This window comes from Corvus brachyrhynchos, unplaced genomic scaffold (assembly GCF_000691975.1).
Source record: "Corvus brachyrhynchos isolate BGI_N302 unplaced genomic scaffold, ASM69197v1 scaffold279, whole genome shotgun sequence".
Lineage (NCBI taxonomy): Eukaryota > Metazoa > Chordata > Aves > Passeriformes > Corvidae > Corvus > Corvus brachyrhynchos.
The window spans coordinates 9,113,553-9,128,436 of record NW_008246060.1 but is presented as its reverse complement, the minus strand read 5'-3'; positions in this window follow the sequence as shown (position 1 = coordinate 9,128,436).

Below are 14,884 nucleotides of genomic sequence, written 5' to 3'. Positions count from 1 at the left end.
TTGAACTCTGAAAACCCTCAGGTGTTCTGCTGGCTTGCTTTTATCACAGCCTCTGTGCCGCCTAACAGGAAGTGGGTATAAGAGTATCTTTGGTGCCATAAGAATTCTAGGAGTGGAGCAGGAGTTTGTAAGTATATCGTGGTGTCTCATTTTGGGCTGAGGGGAACCAGTGAACTTGGTCTGTGGCTCTACATTCTTCGTGTAGTGACATAACTGTTGGTGAAAATACCAGTGCACTGTACATTCAATATTGAAGTTTTAAGGAGCCCTATAAAAATCTGTTATTTCTTTCTAAAGGTATCACTTGCTATGGTTTTTCTCAAGTATTTGCCCAGCTGTTTTTTTGGAGCATCCAAAGGTTTATATTGTAACAGGAAGTTCTTTCCAAATTTGTTGCATTTTTAAAAATATCCAGTGCATTTTATACTGCAAACGCCTTGTTTTCCTCTGATCTATGCAAGTTCTACATGTTAGTAATAACTTATTATTTATATTTTTAACTTGGTACAGTTTTATCTTGAAGCTTAAGTATATGAAAAGAGGGGAAGCTAGAATTTTAATTTTGTTAGCTTAGCTAAATATAAGATTAAGGTACAGAAAGCTAAGTGCAAACAGCTGCTGACTATGACGAGGGGTACTTGGTGTATGTTGTTGCATTGATATTAAAGTTAGAAAATATGTTGATGAATATCTTGACTAAGATGAATTTATATAACTTGTAACTTGGAAGAGGGCTTGAGATTTATGTCTAATAAATATTGATGGTTTGTAACTGAGTTTGTTGTGCAGATAAATGCCATCTGACTATTATTGTCAAGCTTGTTTTAACCTTCAGAGTTAAGTTTATTTTGAGAGAAACATACTGCAAAAGCTTTCTGGCAAAAAGTCAAGAATTGAAATATGATGGTCTACTTAAAAATGCTACTTGTAGTGAAAAAGATGGACAGTACAGGATGGGGATTTTTTGTTTGTTTGGGTTGGGGTTTTGTTTTTTTTTTTTAATTTAATATCTATAATTATTTAGCTGTTGTTCCACCCAGCAGAGCATTACAGTGAATGCTTAATTCTGCAGCTGTCCTTTAATTTCAGGCTATACCATTGTAGCAAAACACTTCTCTGGATTCTTTATCCAGAGTCATCCGAAATCATACATAGTCATTCTGTTTAGATAAGCTAGCTTTGTTTTGGGACTCACAACCTGCTCCCTGGTGCTTAAGTGCTGTACCATGAGATTCACAGAAGTTTCTAAGTGAGAGCTTAAAAAGTCTTTTGAAAAGTATTCTTTAATATTTTACAATGCTCACTTGAATTTAGGCCAGGGACAAAGGCCCATATTAAACAGAGTGCAGGGATCACACAGGTGCTAAACAAGGAATTTTATTCTGAAGCACCCTTCTTTGTCCTGCAAGATGTGCTGCTACTGTTTCCTGCCTTTCACCTTAGCCCTGATTCAGCTCCAGGGTTTTGAGGATCTGCTTTCAGGAAAATCTGAAAAGCAGTGGAGGTTACCCGAGTCATGGGTTATGTGCATCAAAATGCATTATTTACATCCAAGAGGTGATTGCATTCTGTCTGGGAGAGTGCCAGGCGCAGCCCTGGATTCTGACACTGCCGTGTGCCGTCAGCACGGCGCAGACAGCAGCGTGGGGGAAGCAGGGGAAGCAGCAGGGGCAATAAAGCGTGCGCGTCCTTCTGCCACCGACTGCTGGGGCGCCTCGCACGTTGTCATGGTTTAGTCTCTGCTTCTCCTCTGTGCCTCTCTTTCAGAAGCTTGAAAGCTCTTCAAGAAAAACATAATTGCTGATAGGTTATGGAATACTGTGAATCAAGGCCTTCGTAAAATGAGCATGTAACCTGCTTTCATTCAATGGTAACTCACCTTTTTCAGAAAGTGTTTTTAGATTTGACCATTAGATTAACATTTAAGTGTCTGTGTATTCAACAATGTCACCAGAGTTTCCTTATGAGGAAAATAAATAATTTGTATCACCAGGTACTAAACTGTTTTTAATAGAAGCATTTCTTAGGAACATACATTTTTTATCATTTGAAAGCAAAATGCTTTGGACTAACAGTGAGGAGATACTAGAATTGGGAAAGCATGACAAAGGTTCCAAGTATTTATTATTAAGTTCACATTTTCAAAACTATAAATTCTGAAATCAGTGTTTCAGGGTTGCTAGTCCAGTTGCCTTTTGACTTTGCTCATTTTTTTGGATGTGTGGCTACGGAGAAGCTGAGCTTCTTTTCTTTTTAGCATTCTTGCAGTAAGATGCTGATAGAGTTATGAGCTTGGTGTTTCTTTCTCATATGTGAGGCTCTTAGATTAAAAACAGAGTGAACAACTGATCTACATGTTAAATTTTTATGTTCTCTTCTAGTGGAAGGGAAGGACCTATGAGTTGCAAGAAGAATTCAGTTCCTTTATTCTCACTGACCTAATGTTTGCAGAACCTGGTTAGGAACCCTTGATGACTATAATTACATACAATAACACAGCTGAAGTCCTTTGGAGAAACCCAAGGCAATTTCCAGTGGTGTTTGTGGATGGATTAATTATTTTAATACATTTGGAGTAATGCCTCCTAGCTCTTCCCCCCACCCTGCCACCCTTCGGCATTACTGTAAACAGAAAACTTTCCTTGCAAAGTACTTAATTGGCTGTAATTTGTTGGATAGATAGAAGCTGTCAGGAAATGGACAACAGAGCTCTGTTGGATACAAGTTCTGTGTGGTTTTGATTTATTTAGGCATTTCGGGCTTTCTCCCAGGGTGTTGCTGAAGTTTCAACATTTGAAAATTTGATCAAGGGCTGTCTTGTGTCTGACTTCAAAATAATATTAGTAATAAAAAGGGTGGAGCAAGACCACTGCTCCTAGGGGACTGAAAACAGTTTTAGCAATGTGATCTTTCAGAGAGCTCCTGTGCTTCCTCTCCACACAGCTGGAGTTGCAGGGAGGAGAGGTAACTTACAGGGCCTCAAAACTGATGGATTAATGAACAGCTGTTAACATTTGGGGGGTGGGGAGCTGGCATAAATTAAAAATGCTGTTGACTTTCTATTACTAGGTTATTATTTCCAGTAATTTCCATTGCAAGTTCCCCTTTTTCTTGTTTCTCCATTCCAGAACAAAAACTTAAAATTGCTGATAACTCATTTACTCAATACAGTGATTTTACAGGCTGACATTGGTGCTGTTAGAATGAGTGAAAAGACCTTTATTTTTTTTTTTTATTATTCTTTTTATTTCAACTATTGGACCCAACATACTAGAATATGAGCATACACTCAGGGTCACTGTATTCATAATGTGATGACACCTGTTACATCTTAATAAATCAATACATTTCTGTGCTTTTCATCACTGTTTGGGTTCTTTGGCCTATAGTCTTTGAACCTTGGCTTTTGTGGTTGAAGTCTTTAAGAAATGGCCAAATACAAAGCAAAACACGAAAAAAATAACAGCTGTGTGATAATAAAAACGCACTGATGGCAAAAGGAGGGAGGATGCCAGCTTGAAGCAGTGTGTCTTGTCAGCAGTTTGAATACTCTCCTAAATAAGGTCATTTTAAGGTAAAAGTAAAATGTTCTACTAGAACTGGAGGCTGAGGACCTGTGGGAGATTAACAAAAAAATCCAGCAAGTTAAAGCCTAGGTATTAGCAAAATTTGTCTTGTCCATGTTAATGTAGAAACAAAACTTTTGACTTCATTAACCTTAGAATTAGCGTATTGCCGTAAAGCAGGTTGGCAATGTCATGTCAGTTTTTGGAAGAAAACATTGTCTGAGTTTAGTAGTCTACAGTCTAACCTCCTATGCGTTATAGTTATCTGCAAGTGTATTTGTTTGAATCCCCCAAGCAAAACTATATCCACATTTGCCAGAATGTTCTTGTGCCATTCAGGCAAGTCTGTACAAGTCCCTACAGCTCTGCTTTTTTGGCAGCGGTTTGGTTGAAGTTCAGGTAATTGCACAGTAAACTCAAAAGGAAACTTGAATGTGTGAACCCGTATGTACCTTCAGAAAGAAAGAAAAGCTGGTGTTACCCAAATTTGGCACAGCTCCAGGCATTACCTGTTGCTCATCAACTCTAACCTGTGTGTAGCAGCTCCTTTCCTATCTTCTCATGAGGTTAAACTTGTATCATCAGGGGAATATGTTCACATTTGAGATCAGAAGGCTTCCAGAGATTTCGTTGGCAGAGCTGCTGGCATGAAAAGGCTCGTGGTTGCGTCTAGAGGGCAGCCAGTGTAAATGTGGGTACAGGGATTGAAACTGCTTTGTTTGCATTCTTTTTCCATTGTTGCTGATCTAGACGTTATTTTATTTGGTGATTTGGGAAGATAAAAACTGATGGAAGAATGGGGTCTGTGCAATCAAGGTTCATGAAAGTGCTGAGGATGTTCATGGATGGCTTTGCCAAAGGGGCCAAAGTGTAGACAAGCTGCTGTTGTGAGACAGCAGCAGTCGCACTTGTGGAAGCAAACACAGCCTTCCCAGCACTTGTGAGTGGTGAATAAAGCTAAAGAGCTGGGGAGTAGGGCTGCCTTCCGAGAAATGATTGGCAGGGCTGGAAGATAACTCATTACAGAATCAGCAGAAGACTGGGAAACATTCATTTATGCCAATTCAAATTGCTCTGGTCTCTAGAGACTTGGCAGTGTGATTCACTACTATGAAATATTCAGGTTTTAATCATCATTGCCTAGTGCAAAAAAAGTAACTTGGTCATTTCTAAAATGTTGAGCTTTTACTCTGCATAAACAAGTGTGAATTTATATAGCAAATCCATGTAAATAGGTACAAAGTATAGCTATATATTAAACTTATACAAACATGAATGTATCTATAATGTATACACATCTATATTTACTTGTCTGCAATCTTAAAAGGGCTGTGGAAGAAATGATTTGTCTGCTGGGAACAATTGGTGTATGTTTCGGTCAATGAAGGGTAGGGCACAGAACTGAGCATTGGGTATGCTAGCAGATTAGCAGTGGCTCAGCACAGGCCACATATTTTTCACAGTAACTTAAATACATGTCTGAATTGTTCTTAAAGGTTTACTTAACATATAAAAATACAGGTTTTGTTAATGTCAAACCCTGCTGGGTCTGACGGTGAATTTCTGGGAATGCTGGTATTCTTGTTTAAGATTTGCCCAGCTTTTCCTCATTGCCAGACTTCTTGCTGCAGAACAGTCCACAGCTACAAGTCACCCTTTTTCTTCAGCTGTTTTCTAGGAATTCCAAACCCTAGTACTTTCCCTTCTGATTCTGGCTACTCTTACAGCTTGAAGTCATTATGCTTCCTGTTATCCAAGCAAGCTGTCCCCTGATAAACACAGACAAGCCATTCTGTTCTACCAGATCATTTCATTGTCCCATTTCTGCCTTATCGTCGAAGTGTGGCACTCGTGGAAACAGTGTGTTCCCAGGTCCCCTTCCCCCCCCACCTAGTCAACATGGCTTGCCTGCCAATTTATTCTCTTTGAATGTAGGTTTGGTCATTTTCATACAGCTATGCCAAGGATTACTTAGTAATTGCACTGGGATTTGGAGTGACCGTATAATGGAGGGGAAAACAGATTTGTGTACTTTCTGCCTTTTAAAGACAGATGAGCAAGGGCTCACAGGTTTGTTAAAACACAACTCAAATACTGGGCCTTAATAGCTGCCAAAAGCCCTCTGGTCTGCGTGATATGAAGGCTTCTGTTTTAATATGATATCAAAGGGGATAGAAGTGCATGAAACATAGGCTTTAACCGAACAGAAGGGGCATTTGAAAACCTAGCCTAAATCCCTCTTGTGACAGTTTTTTGTTTGGGTGGTTTTTGTTTGTTTTGTTTTCTGAAGGACCCCAAAGGTGCTGGTTTTTTTTCAGAAGTTCTTATTAAAGTTTTGACACTCAGCTTTCCCCGTGCATACTGTCACAGTTATGTAACTAGTATTTCTTAAAAATTCCTCCTGAAATATATAAATAATAGGAAAAAACAAAATTCCTGATGTTATTAATGCAGAAATTGTGTGTGAAGATGGCCTGTGTTTTGCTCTAAAATGTATTGCTCTTATTCCCTGGTCCCCTGTGCTCATTTTAAAGTCTTTTCTGCACAGCTGAAGTGCAAAGTAATAAATAAATGATATTAGACCCAAGTTGTAAGTATGTATTTTTCTTCTCAGAATTTCAGTGAAAAGGTGAGCTTTTGTATTTTGGCATTTGGAAAGAAGCATGGGGTATATTTTAAACCCCAGGTAAAAATCGTGTTTCAAAATTGCAGTGGCTGAGGTGTCTGTGTTCGACCATAAGGCCTCAGAGCCCTGCTTGCTACAGCAGGAAGGATTCAGATTCTGTCTGATTTTTCTTACAAGGCTTTAGCTTGCTGATTAGTATTGATTGCTGAAGGAATTGGCCACTTGACTAGATGCTGAATCAAATAATCCGCTCAGTTCTTGCCTTGCAAATCCATTGTCGTGGAACAAGTTGCTGAGAAGCTTTGCATACGTGCCACAGTGTGATGGGAAATTGTCTCACAGCCCGACTGGTAAAAATTGCGCCTTTTCTCTACTTCTTAACATCCTATTGACAAGTGATATTTGTGCATAAATTTTAGGGTAATAGTTTGTAGTTATATCTAATAGAATAACCAAAAAAGGCCAGAAGTAGCTTTTCGATACATCTAAGTGATTTAGACACAGCGAGATTGAGCCTTCTAAATCACATAGGTAGTGTTGAAAAATTTCCCCATCTCTTTCTATCTAAACATTCTCTACTGACTCAGCTCTTGACATGCAGCATAAACAGAGGACCTGTAGCTAATGCAGATTTAAATTCTGTGTTCTAAACTGGTCTCCAAGATGTTGGTGACAAACCCATCAACTGTCCCTGTCCTACCAGCTCAAGACCTTTGCAGTAGTGTGGGATGCTGCATGACAAGTACATGGGGATGCTGGCTGGGGTAGCAGGGAGAAGGTGGTACCATCGAAAATAGCCAGGGATTTTGTGTGCAAGTTTCAGGGAAATGCAATGGTTCTGGTCTGTGTTAATTGAAATTCTTAGAAATATCAGCTGCAGTTTATATTCTAAGACATTACTGCTGACACATAAAAGTAAGGATTGACCAAATGGGAGATGCAGGATCAGCCACGTAGACCTTGTTTTTGCTAACTGGCTTCTGCAAAGCCCAGGGAAGTCAAGTGATTCCTACCACGGTGCTGTTTGCAGACTTGGAGACTCTGGCTGAAAGACGGTTGGTTACCTCTTGGTCATTTTGGGGTCTGACTGCTCTGTCAGTTACCTCTTTCCTCAATCCTGAATGCCCTCTCTTGACTACTGCACTTTTGTTATTGTTCACAGAAGAAGCTCAGCTGAAGCCTTCTTGCAGGAATTCTAGTTCTGCATTTCACATTAGCTATAACTGCAATTATTATGAAAATACTTACTTTAGTTGGTAACTTCAGATAACCAGTTAGTAAATACTTCTTGCTCAACTTGTTCCTTTTCTATTTGAAAGTATTTCAGATTATTTGATGAGAGGAGGAAATAATTCATGTGGCAAATACAAGCTATGGAAAAGCCTCTGATCGTGGAGCACGAGGAATATATAGTATTAAGTCATTAATTGTATCGTACTGTATCAGGCATTCATATACTGCAGCTGTACTTTTGTTTTAGGAATATCAGACTTGTCAGTAATAATAGTTTCATTCAGGAGATTATCCTTGTGAAGAGTCCTTTGGAGACAGTTGTTTTGCCACTCTGCTTTGGTTGCTGATTAAATTCCTGAGGCTGAATTTCTTGTAATGAGAAATTAGCTCTTGGATGAATTTCCAGAGGAAAAGTTTTGACTAAGAGCTCTTTGTGACCATCTGAGCTTCAGGACAAGAAAGTGTGCTAGAGGTAGAAAATACAGCCTACTATGTATGCACACCCAGATCATGGTTCACTGATTTTTTTTTTTTTTTTCCCCCTCCTCTGGGAGACTAATACTCAGTCTCATCTGTTGACCACTGATAGCAGAAGTCTGCGACAAAGAAAAGAAACATCAGAACTTGTGAACAGAAAAAGAGAATTCATTTTATTAAGATGCAAAGAAAATACCAGAAGTAGTTTAAATGTAGGTTATTATTACAAAATAATGGAAGCATTAATATAATAAATACCTGAAAACGTGTGTAGTGTACAAAATAATAATGATGTTCATGTCTTTGGACAGGAGATATGAAAAAGTTTCAACTAACAGAGGAATGTCTTCCATATCTGCAGTCTCCAAACCTTTGGGTTCATTATCTGAACCCTTGGGGTCATTAGCAAATCTTTTGAAAATGATTGAAATTACTTCCTAGCAAGGGTGGCAAGTTAGTACCCACCACTAATGCTCTGTTATCTTCTTCATGCCCTCTATGTTCTGGTTCAGGGAGTAGATGACCAAGCACCTGAAGCAGAACTGGTTGTCTTTTGGTGATTTTGCAAGCCTAGAGCTAATACATTTGGTTTAAACAGCTCCTCTGTCCTGCATATGCAAAGCATTGAAATCATGGTGCTGCTGCACAGGTCTTTACTAGTAGCGATATTGTTGCCAAATGATCTCTGCATATTGATAGTGAATTTTCTCTGTTATGCGTGTAACTTTCCCTGGGGTGGTGTGAAACTAGATCACCAAAATGATTTATGAAATGGAAACCTGTTTGAAGGCTCATATTAGTGGTAGTTTGACAGTTGTTTGGCTTTGTTATTTTAAATGACTTTTATCATGGAATCAGTTTACAAAAACAGAGGGGTGGGTGGTGACTATGCACAGAGATTGCTGTATCAAACCCAGCTATCCAATACAGAAAGGCCCTGTCTCTGAAACTATCGGAAGTTAAATAGTTCAACCTTGACTGTGGATCTGTGATGGTTCAGTTAAACATGCAATTCTGTACTAAAGACACATCTCTCTTCTCTGATCATGTATTCCTTACAAACAGTGAGGAGATTTTGAAAGGCTTTAGCTATTAGTTCAGAGTTGCTTTTCATTAGACTTAACTGCAGTTGTCATGAGACTTCTCTTTGGGGATTTGACTTTATTTTGTAGCCTTTGCTTGTGTTGTTGTATACAAGCCTTGCATTGCTTATGAAGGGGAAATGCTAAGGACTTGTGTGCTCCCACCGCATCTCTTAGCTAGAAATCCAGGTTGTGGCTTCAAAATAAAAATTCCAGATACTTCATTGGAAGGCTAATGTGCTTTACAGGCCAGACAAAATTTAATAGCACTTGTAGCTGCTTGAAATGAACATTCTCAGTGGGGCGTAGAGAAGAGATGGGAACTTGAGTGGTCTAAAAAAAAAAAAAAAACACATAAAGATTACATACTTAAAAAGAAAAAGGTTTGGCAAGAAGGATGCGTTACAAGCAGTGAATACTTCTGCGCACACACAAACACCCACGTAGAGAAGAGATGGGAACTTGAGTGGTCTAAAAAAAAAAAAAAAAACATAAAGATTACATACTTAAAAAGAAAAAGGTTTGGCAAGAAGGATGCGTTACAAGCAGTGAATACTTCTGCGCACACACAAACACCCACCCAAACCAGACCCTTTTCCTTGTCTCATCTCACAGGCTGTGGCAGTGGGGAGGGGGTGTCAGCCCTGGCAAAGCTGAATGCTCAGTCTATGCTTCCTTCAGCTGCAGCAGCGGCTTCATGCAGGCAGCTGTAGAGCTGGCCCAAGCACCTCCTGTCAATGATTTCCATTTTCCTTATCTTGGCAGGTAGCACAGTGGTGCACTGCTTATGGCCTGAAGGATAGGCAGGTGTCCTCTCTCTGAGCTTGATACTGGTTCCTGGACCAGTGTGAAAGCTGCTAGTGGTTGTGTGCTGCATTAATAATAAGGGCTATTACTCTTACAGTTCTTTGTATAGATAAGGATTAATATTATATTGAAATTTATTGTGAATTACTTAGTTTGTTGATATATGATTAAATCAATTCAGTGGTGAAATAGCTTTCATATTATTACTTTAAATAATGTGTACCTTCCCTGGGACTCAGTGTAATGAGATGTGTGTCTTAATTGACTTTTTTTTTTAACATGATGTAGATTTGCACTAATGATGGTTGGAAATAAATATTTTTGTATTTTATAACATAGTTGCCTGTAAACAATCAGGCTAGAAAATGTTTTCCAGTGACTGCAGCTTTTCCTGGCTGCTTTTGTATCAACATTTGGCATTATCTGGTTGCTCGACTCAGTGCATTCTTGAATCATTTTCAGGAAAAAATACTAACCTCCGTAGGACTTAGATTTTAGTTACGACAATGATTCTTTTTGTACTTTTTCTTAATCTCTAACATCCCTTTTTTTTCTGTGTAGACAGAAATGGTTTTTTGAAGGAATTGAAGCCATCGTTGGGAGTGGAACACTTGGATTGTGACGAGTTTTTCATGCTAGTAGTTTCTAAGTGGGCTCTGGGTGTGGGCACACATTTCTCAAGCAGTCCTCGGCACTGTGTTTAGCTTTTGGATGTGTCTGCACTTTGCTTCAGAGCTATGATTACAGCTCATTTAAACAGACACAAGGTAGTTTAAAACAAATTAATTTGGGTTCTAGTAGCAGGGCTGCTGCAGGGCTAAGGTTTCACTGTCTGAATATCTAGCCAGAGCTGCTGGTGTTTGTGTTTTGCGTTGATATTTTTATGGCTATGGCTCACCTACAGTTGCTTCTGTAGAGGTACATCAGATCAGACCTTGCATGCTGCAAATCATACGGACTTGTTGCCATGGATTGTGTTCTCTCTTTATTGTGTTTTAAAGTAGTGAATTTTGATAAATTGCCAGGGATGAAAGTTAAGAGAGCAGCTTTGTAAGACAGGTCTTCAGTCTATGCATAAAATGGACAACAAATGGAATGGTAGCCAGCCTACTGCAGCCAGGCAAGGTGCCACCAATTGGCATCTATCTCCAGATTCCCCATATTGACATGAGTCATTCAGCCCTGCTGAAAGCATCAGGTCTAGTCATAACTTGCCCCAGTAAAGGTTCATAATAGCTGCGAGAGACTATCCCAGTCTCCGTCACTTTTCTGAGCTCAGGCTGTCAGTGTGACAAGTTGGGGTTTTCTGCACATTATCGGTTTTACTGGCTCATGAGCTGGTGAGCAGCTTGGGGTGAAATCTTCATCTTGCTCAAGTTGCTGGATACTTTTCTATTCAGCTCATTGCTTCTTGTTTTCCCCATATGCCATTGAATTAACATGTATTTCAAATAGGGATCAAATTTGTAAACACTGTTGGGCTGCCTGTAACTGCTGCCAGGTGTTGGAGGTGATCGATGACGTTGTTACTGGCCCTTACAGGAGAAGTGGATGGGCTTTGGTGCCTCAGATTGCTGCTCCCTCATACTGCTACCTGTTTACTGCAAAAGACAGAATCCTCCTTTCAACCGTTCTGCTTCATGTTTTAGCCTCTCTCCTGCTGCCAAGAATATTTTTACTCTGCATCAAGAGAAAATGAATTCATGCCTTCAGGATTTGTACTCTTTGCTCTGTGCTATATGATAGCAACCCAGTGAGATGTGCAAGTGGAAGCTGCATTAATGATTGATAAAAGCTGAGAGCTGTTTAAATTTTTTCCTGTTTAATGACTATCAATAATTTAATGCATTTACTGTATGTTTTTAAGAAATAACACCCATATTACAGGCTTGGGTTTAATAGGCTAAATGATTCAAGCTTCAAAAAAATACGTATTTCCAACATGAAGTGTATCTTCTTTTTAATTAAGAGTAAGTTAGAAAAATATGAAATCAGGCTTGTAAGATAGAGGTAGTTGCTGCAAAAAAATGCTTCTGCGTGCCCCCTCACCACTCCCTTATCCTTTGGGCTGTTGTCAAGTCAGCACATAGCCCACTGACAGCAGCACGCAGGCTACCACCTGGCAGCAGGGAGCAGCAGTGGCTGCCACCCCAGCAGGGAACCCCGGCAGGATGTTGCTTTCCCAGACATGGCCATGCACCTGACTTTCCTGTCCCTTATGTCCTAGGTCCTGAGCCCCACTCCATCTGTCATTTTAGCTGGTTTATCAGCATCCTGTCACCTAAATCGCTCAGGGAAAGTTGAGGGGCGAGGCTTTTAGAGAAAGATACTGCTTCCTTCTAAATCTAGCTTGAAAGGGAGAAATAAATGTTTGACAAAATTATTCCCACCCTGGAATTTGGAAGGGACCAGATTTTTCAAATGATGAGCATCTCTCATGGTGCTTCAGTGCACTGGGTTTGGTCCTCAAGGCTTTGCATATAAAATATGGGATACAAATCTTACTTGTGCTAGGTATGTACCTTTTCAGGTGATTAAGAGAAAATGTAATCTTTTTTTCATTCTTGGTGGGGTCATTGGAGTTAGACTGGTAGGTAAATGTCATGCAGAGGTTGGTATGCTTTAATAGGTGTGTTACCTAAATGCATCCATGTGAATAGTGCTTCTGAAAGCTCAGATTTTTCACATGGACAAATGTCATATTGGCAAGAGGTTCTTTTCTGGATCTGAGGAAAGCAGGTGGGAAAATACAGATAGCTGTAAAGCCATAGGAAACAATTGTGTGAACACCCCTATACAAAGATAGAGAAATACAATGCATTTGGCATTTGAATTAAAGGTTGTCCAAATTAATAAAAATTAAACTGCTTGTTAAGGAAATATATTTCATGTAAGTAAAATCTAGTCTTTTATTTAGACATCTGTTGCTGGTGGATCCCATGAGTTCATTAAGGCAAATGAAAGGAAATTTTATTTAGGAGATCTGTGTTTTCACTGACTCTTACCATGTTTTTCTGCTTTGTCTGTGCTTCTGCAAAAATATTTTGGTTACTTTTTCTTGGCTTTTTGTAATAGATACTTGAGAAGAGCTTTGAGAAGAGCTTCCTGTCTTTGTGCAGATACAGTTGTGGGAAAATAGTATTTTATGTTTGAAGAAGCTTGTTTCTTCACAAATGTCTCCAGTACAGGTGTTTGTGGTGGAAGGCTTACCCTGTTGTGTGTATGAGACATGTGCACACACACATATGCATGGACAACTGGGATATGCTTTTAATTCATACTAAAATAAATGAGAATTTGCTAATTTCTAGCTTGTTCTTTTTATGTTACTGTAGGTAAACATTATATTGTGTTAGATGAAATGAAATGTGCAAGTTCTATTTCATACTGATGCTGTGCCAGCTGTAGATACTAGAAAATAGCTTGGAGAAAGCACTTGACGTAGAAGCAGAAGAGGTTCCTGGCTTCAAAACCCAAAGTTGAGAGTTTTTGTTCAGTTTCATCATGCTATTTAAGAGTAGGTATTTCAGTCTTTTTTCTTAGCTTGCTTGTTTGTTTTTTTGCAATGAGAAATGGAGACTGCTACTTCCCTCAATAGATATTAAGGAAATAGTTGTTTTATTACCTCCCCTAGATCAAAAGGCTGAAAATCAACAGGAAAAAAAGAGAAAAGAACTTTTTTACTGTGATATAAACTTGACCTATTATTGTTAGTGCACACTGAATGTACATATAATTCACCTGAAGAAAAGTAGCTGTTAGTTAAACATAGATTGAAGACCCTTGAGAACACTTTTTGGTTTTCTCTGTAAATTTTAAGAGGTGGCGATGATGATCCCCACCTTGTTTTAAACCCTGAGTTGCCTCATGTTATGGACAAGGTTTGGGGAGGGTTCTGTTGCACACAGCAGTGCTCCGATCTAATTCTTCAGTGTAATGAAATTAATAGCCATCACAGAGCTAGAAAATGCAATAAAACAGAAAATCACCCAGGTTGGTTGTGTATAATGGGGGTTTCTGTTGACACAGGAGTTCCTCTAAGAGCTGATGGGGGCTCCATGTAGGGGTCAGCAAGCTCTTTGCCAGTCATGCAGTGCAGACTGGGAGTGAGAGGCATTACTCTCCCAAAATTTTATTTTCTGAATGTAAAAAGTCTCTGGATCACTTAAGACCTAGATCCTGGCAAATGTCCTGCAGGATCTTTACATTTTTCTATAGGAAGTGGACTACATTTGGGTAATGCCTGGAAAAAACACTACCTTCGTTGTGCAGCAGGAAGAATAAATCTTGCATCGTCATTCAGAAAAGATTAGTAAAAATCGCATTCCAGTATCCTTGCTACATGTTTAAATCTCCAGCTCAGGTACTGTCTAGAATGCGTGAGATTTAATGAGAACCCAGACCTAGCTGGAATAATTGAGGATCATTTTTATTAAGCTTGATATAGGAAAGCAACTCTGCTAAATTCATTGCAGAAGTTGACTCACACACCATCTTGAGGGTGTTTGACTCAACATATGCCTAGTCATTTATCTAATGTTGATGTCAACGATTTGTTGGGTTTTGATACAGTGTTTCCCAGTTTTCTGTTTGTTTCCTTCCTGTAGTGGCTGTGTACCCAAAACATTTTGACATTTTTTTCATACGAATTATCTCTGGCCCTGCCAGAAATTTAGTCAAGTCTTTTGGTATCGTAAGTCATTTTGCAAGGTTTCTCCACTTAGAATTTGACTTTTGGGTAATGTGTTATTTCACTTCATTTTTTTTTTTTTTTTCCTTGCCTGAGGATTTGAGAACAGAGCAATCTCACCTTCTTTGGAGCAAGTGATGTTGAGTCAAACCTATGTCTCTAAATGGTACTTAAGGCAGATTTCTGTCTCCCTGAGAATGTTGTTTAAAAACTTCATTTTTTTGCACTCAGACTTCTTTCCTGCCACCTCTTGATTTTATGTTTGATTTTAAAATATGCTTTCTTCAAATCTTCCATGTCTACTTTAAATTATTTCTCCTACTAGTAATAGGATGGAAATGCAACATTTTTAAGCACATGAAATGTAACCAGTGCTTTAATTCTTTACCAGAGATCTGGGGCG